Source organism: Haliotis rubra, unplaced genomic scaffold, assembly GCF_003918875.1.
Source record: "Haliotis rubra isolate DU_JTF1 unplaced genomic scaffold, ASM391887v1 Scf1751, whole genome shotgun sequence".
NCBI lineage: Eukaryota > Metazoa > Mollusca > Gastropoda > Lepetellida > Haliotidae > Haliotis > Haliotis rubra.
Genome location: NW_025765727.1, coordinates 57,411 through 72,029, shown reverse-complemented (window position 1 = coordinate 72,029; position 14,619 = coordinate 57,411). Strand labels below are relative to the sequence as shown.

General features: G+C 38.1%; 1 long non-coding RNA gene across 1 annotated transcript; it reads left to right on the top strand.

Moving 5' to 3' along the window:
• The first annotated feature begins 1,166 nt into the window (after nt 1–1,166).
• LOC124273029 lies at nt 1,167–1,597 on the top strand. The gene is made up of 2 exons (XR_006897522.1): nt 1,167–1,334; nt 1,512–1,597. It is a non-coding gene; the product is annotated as an uncharacterized LOC124273029 (long non-coding RNA).
• The last annotated feature ends 13,022 nt before the right edge of the window (nt 1,598–14,619 follow it).

Here is a 14,619-nt window from a genome sequence, read left to right as displayed (position 1 = left end):
TCTTGTATAAATGCAGTGAGAAGGTTCATCTCGAGGAGAGGCCCTGTAAAGTCAATAAGATCAGACAACGGTACAAATCTGGTAGGCTGCAAGAGAGAACTACGTGAAGAGATAGAGAACTGGAATCATGCTCAGATTAACAAACAGCTACTACAGAAGAATGTATCGTGGAGCTTCAACCCTCCAGCAGGCTCACACCATGGAGGAGTGTGGGAGAGAATCATCAGAACTGTGAGGAAAGTGCTGTACTCCTGACTTCATCAACAGGTGATCAGACTAGATTATGAGTGTCTAGTCACTCTATTCTGTGAAGTCGAGTCGATCATCAATGGACGTCCGATCACAACCTCACCAAATGACCCTAATGACCTGGCCCCCCTCACACTGAACCACCTCCTTCTCAACAAGGGAGGAGAGAAGACGCCGCCAGGTATGTTCAACAAAGCCGACTGCTACGTGAAGAGACGATGGCGCCAAGTGCAATACTTGACGAATGTGTTTTGGAAGAGGTGGATCCGTGAGTATCTCCCCCAGCTGCAGGAGCGACAGCGCTGGCTGTCACCTCGGAAGAATGTCCAGGTTGGAGATATCGTACTGGTAGTAGACAATTCACCTCGGAACTCATGGTCCTTAGCAAGGATCATAGAACTGTTTCCAGACCGGAAAGGAATGACCAGAGTGGTAAAAGTTAAGACAGAATCCACAGACTTGGTGCGGCCTATTGACAAACTTTGCTTGATCCTTGAATGTGACAATTGATTTCTTGACAATTTCTAGACTGCTATGCTCAAAGGACTGATTGAGAAAGAACAGAAAGTATAAAATATTGGTATTGATTAGATTTGGTTTGTAATTGTCTCTATTGTCATCGATGCAATTAGGGGCTGGGATGTAGTGTTCAGGTAATAGATTATTTTTTGTTTGTATATAAATTGGTATGAATGGATAGAGTGTTTGCATTTAAGTAGCAAGAGTGAGTGTATAAATATTAAGTGCAAAAGATATGTGTACTAAGTTTGTATGCAAAGTGTCAGGTTTTGAGTATTTTGTATCAAATTGTGAATGTGTGAGTTAATGTATGTATTAAAATGCGCATGTATGAGTTTAAAAGTAAGAAAGAATTTTTGTTATGACAATGTTAAAATATCAGAAAGAGAGAGAGAGAGAGAGATTTGTGAGGTGATTCAGTTACCTGAGGCTAAGGCAAGTCGGGTAACTCTAGTTGGGTGCCTGAGAAGCACATGGGTGACTGAGAGGCACATGGGTGAGAGACAGCTGTGCAGTGAGAGTGTCTCACACATTAGATTTGATGATGTAGAAGGTCAAACAAAATGGTATGTACTCCAACTTATTCTTATATGTATTTATTTGGGTAGCATTATGTTAATTTGGTAATTTTGAATGTCTATATTTTGCTTTTGAAGGTAACTTTGTCAGTGAATGAATGGCGGCCATTTTCTGCATTTTCACTGTGGACTGAAACTTCTGATCCTTTATTTTTGTTATTTCAGTCAATCTTCAAAATTGAACGTCTTCACACTTCCATATCGTCATATTCAACATATTATCATGAGGAATAAAATTTGAGGAATTGACATTTGTTTTCAACTGGATTTAGAAAAAGAACACTAGAACTCTATACAGCATTTAAATAGTTTTCATATTCATTTGTTAACTTAATAGTTTTATAAAAAGACCGTGAAAATAGTTTGTCAAACGATTCAATGAGAAACTGATTATCAATATCAGTGCACCGTGTTCTAAAAGCTGATAGAAATGATTGAATGCAGGAGACAGATTGCTGGTTCCAAATTTCACCAAATCCATAAGAACATAAAAGGTTTTTAACTTTAAGAGCCCATCAATCCAGACCCTTTTCAGTTCAATTGTACTGATATACATAACTGTAATGTAGTATACTGTTTTCACTCTGGGATAATTAACGTAACCAGTACTTAACTATTTTCAAATGTTTATTTACTTTTAATGAGTATCTCCCCAGTTCAGCTCTTGCAACTATATTAGGAACAGATCTTCTTAGCTTTAATATGAGTTTACAGAATTTATCATGAACATTCCAAATATCTTTAGAGGGAAGGAATCCGCATATTTCTGAGCCATATATTATTAGTACGGGCAGTACTTTAACATCAAATATATGAAGTAACATTTTCAAAGGGAGTTTATGAAAATTGTACACATTTGATTGTAACTAAAGTATTACTTTCTAAGCCTGTTGAGACAATATCTTTTGAGATTTATACCATGAATCAGAGCTAGAAAGATGTACTCCAAGGTATTTATAACTGGGAACAATATCAAGCGGGCTGCCATTAAGACAAAACTTTTCGTACTTTTTAAGCCTACCCGCCTTACGAAAAACAACAATTTTACACTTGATTGAATTTACCTTTAGTTGCCACTTATTGCAGTTATCCGTAAGTTTATCTAATCTTTTTTGTAGACCAATAACAGTGCTATCGAATAAGATTATATCATCAGCAAATAAGAGTATGAAGAGATCCAGCTAGTCTAGATTAACACAATATTGCTCATCTACACTCAGAAACTCTGCTATATCACTTACAAAAAATGAAAATAAGAAAGGTGACAATTTGCACCCTTGTCGTACACCAAAGAGGCAATCAAGGAAGGGACTACAACCATTGTTGACCAACACTGACTGACTGACTGAGTTTGGTTTTACGCCGCTTTTAGCAATATTCCAGCAACATCACGGCGTGGGACACCAGAAATGGGCTTCACACAATGTACCCCCGTGGGGATTCGAACCCGGGTCTTCGGCGTGACGAGCCAACGCTTTAACCACTAGGCTACCTATTGACCAACACACATGATTTCACATTTTCATACATATTCTTGTCAAGTCTAAACATTTTCACCTTTACATTACCAATCCTCAGTTTGTAAAATAGGGATGGTCTATGAACAGAATCGAAAGCTGCTTTCAGATCTATGAAAGCGCAGTAAAGTCTACCTTTATAAAGTGATAGGTACTTATTAATGAAGGTGTCAATTACAAAAACATTGTCAATCGTTTGAAAGCCTTTCCTAAAACCTGCCCTGTTCAGGAATAATAATATTTTGATTATCAGCCCATTTCGAAAGTCTCTCACATAAGACTTTAGAAAAGATTTTACCAGAAATCTCAAGTAGAGTGATTGGCCTAAAATTTGCTGGATCATTACTCGGCCCCTTTTTGTGGATAGGAATAATGACACCAAGTGTCCACTGAGACGGGTAAACACCAGTTGACAAAATCATGTTATATAGTACTCTCAACATTTCCAAGCATTGCCTAGGAGCATACTTAAAAAAATCTATTGGGACGCCACGGTACCCAGGGGCTTTCCCCAATGCATACTTGAGATTGCGTCCTGAATTTCGGATACAGATGTGTCATGATCAAGACCATTATCAACATCAGTAGTTGCATCAATGAGGTTGTCAGGTATTCCTGAGACGAAATCATTTACAGAAATATAGAAATCAAGTTCATCTAGATCATAGTTTGTACCATTAAACAGTTCTTCGAAGTGTGCAATCCACGCGAGTGATGTAGTAGTTCCAGGCTGTGATTGTATTTTCGGTCTCAATAAGGACCAGAAAAGTTTACTGTTATTACTCTGTAGCGATTGTTCCAGCTTGTTCACAAACACATCGGCCGAGACAACCGATTTACGCAAGCAGAGTTACTTATAGTGTTTCCGTGCCGAGATGTAGGTCAGCCATAATAATTAATGCTAATTGTAAAAACCTGTCAACGAGGGACAGTAAAATAACTAGATTATCAGAGATTCGAATTTAAAACTAGTAATTAGATCTAAAACAGTTTAGTGAGTGAGTGAGTTAACATTTATCGTCACATCGGCAATAATTCAGCCATATCGTGACGAGAACAGTTTATAATTATATTAAAGATCAATAAAGTTAAAAATTAAAAAACCTGTTGACGAAGAACAGTAAAATTACTAGTGTATCACAGATATCCATTTAAAACTAGCAATTAAATCTAAAATATTGGAACTATAAATGACAATACAATAAAAACAGGCTATAGATTGCCAACGACTGAAGGTAGATCACCATACTAGGGACCATGGGGACTTACAGTACATCTGCTTCCTGCATGGACCCTAGCTGGATTTACACCATCCCCTCAGTCGTTAGCAACGTAGACAAGTCTAGCCGTACATTTACAAACACACATAGCGGAGAGTTTCAATTTACTTTGAATGTTTGTGGACTTACGTATCCTCTCAGGAGGACAATAATCTTACAGTACTTTAACCCCCCCTTGAGGATACAGCCACTAACAATCTGAGTTATTAATTCAAACTTCCAATCATAAAATATTTATCTATTTACAAATCAGTTAACAAATCTAATTCTTTTAAAAATGCAATAATTAAATGAGAACTTATATTACTAAAAAGATTCTTCATAGTTCGTGATTTGAAATAGATATCCCATGTGATGGAATATTCAACACAGTCAAGCAAGACATGCTTGACCGTGATTCTCTCATCACAAGGGATGCAGAACGGAGGATCCTCACCTTTCAATAGGTATTCATGTGTATATCTGGTGTGGCCAATACGACATCGTCGCATGATGATCTCTTCAAATCTGGACTGACAACTCAAATAGGTGTAACCAATATAGGGTTCTATTTCATGTAATTTATTAATACCCACTTGGGTGTTTTGCATCAGATCACGGCTATAAGATCTAAAAGCAGCTTTGTAATCAGAGTATGGGATCAGAAGTGGTGTCACAGATTTGTTGAGTGCTGCCTTAACAGCAAGATCAGCCATCGTATTCCTAGAAATGCCAACGTGGCTGGGTAACCAACAAAAGACGATGTCGCACTGGCCAGTAGCAAGATCATTATACAATTAAATAATTTCTAATAAAAGTGGATGTTTACAAGAAAGGTTTTTAATAGCATGAAGACACGAGTGAGTGAGTGAGCTAATATTTGACGTCACATCGGCAATATCTCAGCCATATCATGACGAAAACAATTTATACAATAAAAAGTGAAAACATTTTGAAGATTACAATCTGTCGACGATGGACAGTAAAAATACTAGAGAATCACAGATATGAATATAAAACTAGCGAGCAAAGCTAAAACATTCCAATTAAAGAAGACAATACAATATAAAACACGGGGTATAGATCGCCAACTACTAAAGGTAGATCACCATACTAGGGACCATGGGGACTTACAGTACCTTTGCTACCTGCATGGACCCTAGTTGGATTTACACCATCCCTTCAGCTGTTGACGAGTGTAAGAAATGTTAGCCAAAATTGAAATAACAAGAATACTACGTTTAAAAATCCTGGTAAGTTTAAATTGACTTTGAAGGTTTTGGGACTTACGTACCCTCTCAGGAGGAAAAACATTTTACGCTACTTCAACCTCCTTTGAGGATACAGCCACTAACAATCTAAGTTGATAATCTGAACTACCAATTATAAAACTTTATCTATTTACAAAACCTATATCAAAATTCATTTAACAAATCTATCTCTTTTAAAAAACCAAATGATTAAATGGTAATTAACATTATAATTGGCAGCAAGATCAGCCATTGTGTTCCCAGAAATGCCAACATGGCTGGGTAACCAACAAAAGACGATGTCGCATTGGCCAGTAGCAAGTTCATTATACAATTCAATAATTTCTAATAAAAGTGGATGTTTACAAGAAAGATTATTAATAGCCCGAAGACGAGAAAGAGAATCGGAAAAGATTATGTATTGTTTATTAATATATTTAAGAGCTGTTAATATGGCGTTTGCTTCTGCTGTGAAAATAGAGCTGTTATTTGGTAGTCGAGAAGATATTGTTCGGGACACAATGACAGTGGCACTTGCCACCGCGCCACCATCCTTGGACCAATCAGTAAATAAGGATTTGTATGTATTATATTTAGTTTTTAATTGACTATATTCTTGTTTATATTGTAATTCATTAGTTTCAGATTTCTTAAACTTTGTCAGAGTTATGTCAACTTCAGGCCTCACTATTTGCCAAGGAGGAGAAGAAAGAAGACGGGAAGGAGCTATATTTTCCAGCTGAATTCCGGCAGCAGAAATGAATGGTTTAATTCTAAACACAAGAGGCGGAACAAGAGAAGGTTTCTTGGTGAATAAGTCCTCAAAGAAGGGATTGAAGACACAGTTATATGCAGGGTTAGATTTGTTAGCGTACAGATTGTTAAAGTTTTATACGGCGTTGTGTAAGAGATGGCTTTTCTGCCTCGACGTAGAGACTGTCAACAGGTGAAGTTCTGAAGGACCCAAGACAAAGTCTCAGACCTTGGTGGTGGACAGAATCTAATAGTTTCAGGTTGTTATTGCAGTCTCCACCATAGACGATGGAGCCATAATCAAGTTTTTTGAACGGACCAGTGATCGATATAGATGGAGGAGGGTAGTTTGATCCCCTCCCCATTTAGAATTTGAAATCACTTTCAACAAGTCAAGTGCCTTTAGGCATTTAGTTTTAAGGGATTTAATATGCGGCAGAAACTTTAAGTGTGTGTCAAACATTAGACCCAAGAACTTGGCCTCCTTGACAACTTTGCTGGGAGTGCCATCTAGAGATAGTTCATGGTCTTTATATGGTTTGCATTTACGGCAGAAATGTATGCAATTAGTTTTCGATTTAGAAAATTGAAAGAAATTTATTGATCTTGTTTAAACACAACTGCAGTTGCCGTTCAATGGTATGCATATTTTTACCACGACAGGAAGTATTAAAATTATCCACAAATAACGATCCATCTATTGAATCGTTTAAACTTTTGATAAACTATTTATCTTTATACTAAATAGTGTGACAGACAAAATACTGCCTTGTGGGACACCCTCACCTGATTGTAATGATCAGACAGGGTAGAACCCATGCGGACTTGAAACTGTATGTCATTTAAAAAGTTGGCTATAAATTGAGGCAAACGGCCTCGCAATCCGAAGCCATGTAAATCTCTTAACATGCCATATTTCCACGTAGTTTCATATGCCTTTTCAAGATAAAAAATATATAGACACACCGTGTTGTTTATTAATTAGAGCGTTTTTAACAAATGATTCCAAACGCACTAAGTGATCGACAGTACTTCTGTTTCTACGGAAACCACATTGTATATCTGTTATAAGGTTATTTGTTTCCAAGTACCAAACAATTCGATTATTTATCATGAGTTCCATGGTTTTGCAAACAAAGCTAGTTAGTGAAATCGGTCGATAATTTGACGGATCCGTATGATCACGTCCAGGTTTAGATATTGGTACTATTATAGCGTCACGCTTTGAGGGAGGGAACTTACCTGATGTCCAAATATCATCAAAAATATTTAAAAGTGTTTCTAGACAGGATTCGGGTAAGTGCTTCAGGAGTTGATAATGTATGTTATCAGCTCCTGTAGCAGTATCGTGAGCTTGTTCAAGAGCAGCATGGAGCTCATGAATAGAAAATAGTTCATTATAATCTTCCCCATTATCTGACTTGAAATTAATGGTTTTCATTTCTTGTTGTTTTTGATATTGATGGAATTTAGGCACATAATTAGAAGAGGAAGAGTGTTTTGCGAGAGTTTCACCAAGTTTATTCGCAATATCTGATTTATCGGTAAGTACTTGATCTCCATGTTTGAGTTGATGGACGCTAGATTTAGTACCTTTACCTTTAATTTTCTGCACCATGTTCCATACTTTGGACATGGGAGTTCGAGAAATTATTTTTGATACATAATTTTGCCAAGATTGGCGTTTATTCAGTTTAAAGGTGCGCCGCGCTTTAACATTTAAAATTTATTTAAATTATGCACCATAGGGTGGCGACGGAAATAAGGTTCTGCTTTTTCCGTGCCTTCTGAGCTTGTTTGCACTCATCATTGAACCATAGTTTTCGAATGTGTGGAATTGCAGAGGACTTTGGAATACACTCGTCAGCTATGGTATTCAGTTCATCAGAAAAACATGTGATAGCATCAGGAACATCAGTAAAACGTTCAGGTTTAAGTTTGTCAGCACACAGCGTTTCATATAAAGGCCAGTTAGCCTTTTTTAAAATTCCACCTTGAGGATGGAGGAGCATCAGATGGGGTTACACGTTTGAGTATAGTAGGAAAATGGTCACTTCCACAAAGGTCATCGTGGACTGACCATTCAAATTCATTTAGTAAGTTGGAGTCAGTTATTGACAAATTAAGGGCTGAATATGTTCCTGTACCAGGATTTAAATATGTATCTGTACCATCATTGTATATACATAAATTATTATTTGAAATCAATTCCTCCAGAATTTTACCTTTAGTGTTTGTGGTCGTACTCCCCCAGAGTGGGTTGTGGCCATTCAAATCATCCATGAGTGTACATGATTTGGAAAGTTCATCATAGAGTGTTTGAAGATCAGCCTGCATAAGAGTTGATGATTGCGGAATGTACCATGAACACAGAGTAAGTGTAACGTTCAAGGTAAGTCGCACTTCAACTGCTTGGAGATTTATTTTGAGTGTCACAGGGCTGTGGATAACGCCATGTCTTACAAGAATGGATGATCCTCCAGTGGCCCTATCACCTGCAGGAGAATAATGGTGTTATGCGTTGAACTGACGAAAGTGTAAAGAATCTGTCTGCTTCAAATACGTTTCTTGTAAGCAGATCGCTGACGGTTGAAAATCCTGGTCCAGTAGATGTAGTTCATGTAGATTAGTCTTAAGGTCTCTACAATTCCACTGTATAATGTTCGAAGAAACTATTTCTTCAGGGGGTTTATTGGGGATCTGGCCCTTGCCTTTCTAGAGGGCGACACGCTATGTGCCCTTTGAGGATGTTTTCGGATACATCCACGTCTCAAACGATCTAAATTTGTTGAAAAGCTGGATTTTGTTTGTAGATCCTTTTCAGGCTCTGCCACTTTGACATTTTTGTGAAGATTCACTCCTTGATTTCGCTTTGGGTTTTGCGATTTCTTTCACATTTGTTTGAGAATCAGATTTGGATTGAGATTGAGTTGACTTAGATAAAGATGCATCCTGAACACGGCTTGACTCTGGAAGTACTTCTGCAGTTTGAGTGGATATTTCATGTGACAGAATCTGAGGGGAATCAGTTTCAATCCATGTCAAATTGGTTTGGCAGCTTGCAGATGTTTTGGTTACAGTGGCTGTATCAGAAGGAGGTCTAGATACGGAAGCATAAGTTTCCGTTAGTTCAGATGTTTGGACTAGTTTTTTGGTTTCTGCAAAACTAATGTCTTGCGTAAATTTTATTTTATTGATTTCCCTTTGCTGTTTCCAAGTGGGACAGTCTTTTGAAAAAGAGGAGTGATTTCCTTGGCAGTTGGTGCATTTTTGGAAATTGCTGTTACAGTCATCCGTCGTGTGACTTTTCTCACCACAGTGAGCACACGTAACAGATAATTTACATGTATTTACACCATGGCCGTATCTTTGGCATTTAAAGCATCTTAAAGGATTTGGGATGCAAGTATCCACACTGATGTTACAGTAGCCAGCCTTTATTGATTTTGGAGCAGTAGGACATGAAAAGGAAAACAGATACGTGTTTGTTTGAAGGGTTTCATTGTTTCTACGAGTTGTGAATTGCTTAACATAAGAGACACCTTGATCCTTCATCTCTGACACAATATCGAATTCTGTCATGTCAGCAAACAGGTGATCACGGTCTCGCACTGTTCCTTTACTGGTGTTAAGGGTTCTGTGTCCTGAGACCGACACAGGCATGTTAACAAATGATTCAGTTGCCATCAGGTTTGTGGCTTGCTGTCTTTTACTACATTCAACAAGCAGAGCACCCGAACGCAAGCGTTTGATGTTTTTAACTTCGCCCGCAATTCCTTGTATTCCCTTAGATACCGCAAAAGGGTTTAATTTCAATGGCGTCTTATCCAGAGTCTCGATTACGATAAAGTGTGGCCAGTGATCAATTGATTTGGTGGATCTGTGTTCAGTTTCATCAGGACCAATGTCAAGTGGACGTTTTGTTTTTTTGTTAGGGGTTTGGTAATCCATGGTTATTGTTTATATGGTTCATCATCCGAGCTCCCCCACCCACCACGGAGTATCATAAAGACAGTGCTAATAGCAAGTGGATCTCCGACTTGCAGCACCAGGGATACCCGGATGATATACTCAAGCAGAAAAATGAAAAATTAAAAATTCTACCAGATTGGCCCATGAGCCACCGCCTTCTGGGCATATGACTCTAGGCAAATGACAAAATATAAAGAGTATAGACCATTGACAAAATATTTAGAGCAACAAAATAATGCTCAGGGCTTGGCGTGACCAGCCGATTGATAGAACCGGGCCAGTTCTACCACCCGTCTAGGTGAAGTAAGGGGCGAAGTGGTGTGTTGGGCAAAGGAACACTGTTCCTGGAACCAGTGCCCTCAACCACCAGACTCCCTTCCTCCACCGACACAGGGGCGCAACCCACGGCAAACGGGTTTGTGGACCAAATATACCCCCGGGTCCACAACGGGGGGTTGAATAGCACTTACCCAGCACCCACCACGAGGAGGTGGCTCTTCACGGGTGCCAGGAGAGGTTCTAAAGGACCCAAGACAAAGTCTTAGTCTTGGTGGTGGACAGAATCAAGTAGGTTTAGGTTGCTCTTGCAGGCTCCACCATATACGATGGAGCCATACTCAAGTTTCGAGCGGACCAGTGATCGATATAGATGGAGGAGGGTAGCTTGATCCCCCTCCCCACTTTGAGTTGGAAACAACTTTCAACAAATCAAGGGCCTTCAGGCACTTAGCTTTAAGGGATTTAATATGCAGCAGAAACTTTAAGTGTGAGTCAAAAATTAGACCCAAGAACTTGGCCTCCTTGACAACTTTGATGGGAGTGCCATTTAAAAATAGTTCAGGGTCTTTATGCGGCTTATATTTTCTACAAAAGTGTATATGATTCATCACCATCTAAGCGGAATATTAAAAAAAGCAAATTGGCAACTGTATGAGGCACTGTGTACTTCAAACCTAACACCTGGCCGTTTTGAAAATACCGAAGGTCCAGTTAAGCTATTTTCAGATCAGCTCACTGACATAGCTGGATCAGACAATCCAGGGATCAACAGCATGAACATTGATCTACGCAGTTGGGATACGATGACATGTGTCAACCCAGTCAGCGAGACTGACCACCTGATCCCGTTAGTCGGCTCTTACGACATGCATGGGTTACTGAAGATCAGTTCTAACCCGGACCTTCACGGGTCCAGGCCAGAAAGAGTAGGAAGAAAGCCGGGAAGTATTTTCGGCGACCTCCTACATTCTATAATTTAGACAAAGTTTAAATTTCAAATGCCAAGGCTCGGCCTGCATTTAAACAGAACAAGCGCAAGTCTTGGAGAAACTACGTTTCCAAGAAAATTCACGCACACCTATTTCAAAGGTGCGGAACATGATACAAAGAATAAAGGGCAAAGGTTCTTACACAGTACAACCAGAAATTATTGAGAATTTACAGATTGTAATTTTTTAAAGTTTTTTCACTCATTACTCACGTATTAAATGTGAATATGAGCAGAACATAACTCCAGATTCAAAGACAGCTGAACAGTTAGTATTTTGTCAAGTCACCATGGGCAGCAATGCAGGCTTCAATGCGGCGGGGCATACTACTGATCAAAAAAGTTAGAAAGTCGTGGTCCATGCTGTCCCAATATCGGACCACCTCTTCTTTCATTTCAGCAATATTTGTCAGATTTTTCTTATTGACACTTTCCTTCATAAGTCCCCAAACATTTTCTATTGGATTTAGGTCAGGGCTATAGCTTGGCCAATCTAATAATGTCATATTTTAGGTCCGAAACCAGGCCTGTGAATGCTTTGAACGATGTTTTGGGTCGTTGTCCTGTTGGAAAATGCAAAACTCTCCATAGAACACGTGAGCAGATAGAAGTAAATGTCCCTCGAGAATATCTGTGTACCGCTCACTGTTCATATTCCCTTCAAATACACAGAGGGGCGTTGCCCCTAACACAGATATGCCACCCCACACGTTAAATTTCAAAGTGTACCTTGGGCGCTGATACAAAGGTTTTTCAGTTTGTTTGGTCCAGAATTTCAGGAATATGCTGTAAGCACCAGTTCAACCTTCGCTCGATTTGTTCAGGTTTCATGATCGGTGATGGAATTCCTCGACTTTTCTGCCAACCCATTGCATGCAGCTCAGTTGTAATTGTCTCCTTACAGACAGCCACAGTTCCTCTGTCAATCATATCTAGCCTTAAGTTTTCTAAACACCTTCGTTTGCTTTTAGAAACAAGAATACCAAGCCGCCTCCTGTCACCGACAGTCAATTTTCTGGGCCTACCTGCGCCTCTCTGGTGCTCAATGCCATATCCATTTGCAATATCTTTCAAAACACGTTAAACAGTGGACAAAGGGATGCCTGTTCTACTTGAAATCACTTGAGCTGATCTGATGTCCTTGTTATAATACTCTAAAATCAACTTCCTCTTCTATAAATCATCCATACTGAGGATCACTGAAATGACGTCTGCTAGCAAATAAACAAAGGGGGATAACTCTTCACAAACTAATGAAAAAGGATTAACGGAGTTGTCTTTCTTGAATGAAACCAAGCACTTGATAGCTGGTCAAGGTTGCTTATACTATAAATCCAATTAAACATATTCCTAAAATTCTCGATAATTTCTGGTCATACTATAAATCTACTGTTCACTATCTGAAGGATTGGGACAATTTATTGACGGATAAGGCTGATTGTAGATGCAAGAACAAAATCGGATACTCGCATCAGAGTTTATTACATCCGTGCAGGTTACAATTTACCAATTCATCAACATTTCATCCTTGAAACTTGGTGAGCACTTTGACAACGAATCAGGCTACGATGAAAACTGATGAGCTCTGATGAGGTTAAAAAAACTCCAATATAAGCAGAAACAATTTCATAACTTTTGCACATTAATACACTTAAAACTTATTTACTTTTGGCATTAATAAACTCTACAATGCTTATTGAAATTGTACAAGTACATTTGGATGACTAAACATTTGAACAACATTTCGTTGAACTGTTATCAAAATTGTTTACCAAGAATTTATTATTAATACAAATGATAATAATGCAATAAAGTTAGAAATGCTATGAGTTGAAAGTAACTTACATTTGTTTCTTGACATGCAGTTATTCGCAGACAGTGAGGTGAAGCAACTTTCCAGCATGGTGGTGAGGCACAGACTGAAGTGCATGCTTTTTTAGACCATGTGCTTCCTTAGGGATGTCATGTGATAAACAAGTGTTAGAAATGAGGCTAATTTAAATACTTTATGTACATTTGTTAAATTAATTACAAAAGTTTAGTTGGTGTAAGTGGGGTTTGAACTTGCAACCTTTTGATTACCAATCCATAGACTTAACTATTAAACCAATGAATTAAGATATTTGCATTCGAAATTTTAGTAAATTTAAGTTTAAGATTAAATTTAAACTTTAAACAATATTAACACATAGAATTTAAGGGAATATTGAAACATGCAATCTTGCATTTACACTGATATTGCCAATAAACTTAGTGAAACTCGCCAAACATTCTTCTTCATCAAATTACGTCCCTGAATTTCAACAATATCAGAAACAACAGGAGTAGAAACCAATAAATTTTAGTTCGGATAATGGCGAAGACTATAATGAATTATTCTCATTACACGAAATATTTACTGCCCTCGTGCAAGCAACAGAGGCTGATGATATGCATTATCAGCTCCTGAAACATTTGCCTGAATCATGTCTGGAAACGCTGATAAATATATTTGATATGATATGGACTATAGGGAATTTCCCAATTTCATGGAACCATTGTAGTCCCTATACCAAAGCCTGGTCGGGATCATACCGATCAATCTAATTACAGACCAATATCTTTAACCAGATGCGTCTGTAAAACCATGGAGCGAATGGTAAACAATAGATTAATTTGGTATCTGGAAACCAATAACTTGATTACAAATATACAATGTGGTTTCAGGAAAAATTGTAGTACCTTTGATAATTTGGTACGTTTAGAATCCTTTGTAGAAAATGCTATAATAAATAAACAACACGCAGTGTCGATATTCTTTAATCTCGAGAAAGCCTACGATACCACTTGGAAGCATTGCATTTTAAAGGATTTACATCAGTTTGGTTTGAGGGGTCGTTTACCTCTTTTTATGTCACAGTTTTTAACACACAGGCAATTTCAAGTCCGAGTGGGTTCAACCCTGTCTAATCATTACAATAAGGATCAGGGTGTCCAACAATGCAGTATTTTGTCTGTTACATTGTTGGGCATTAAGATCAACAGTTTATCCAAGGCTTTAAATGATTCAATCGATGGATCACTTTTTGTGGATGATTTTAATATTTCTTGTCGCGGTAAAAATATGCATACTATAGAAAGGCTACTGCAGTTGTGTTTAAATAAAATAAATAAATGGTGTCTTGAAAACGGCTTTAAATTTTCTAAATAAAAAAATAATTGTATACATTTCTGCCATAAATACAAACCGCATAAGGACCCAGAACTATTTTTAAA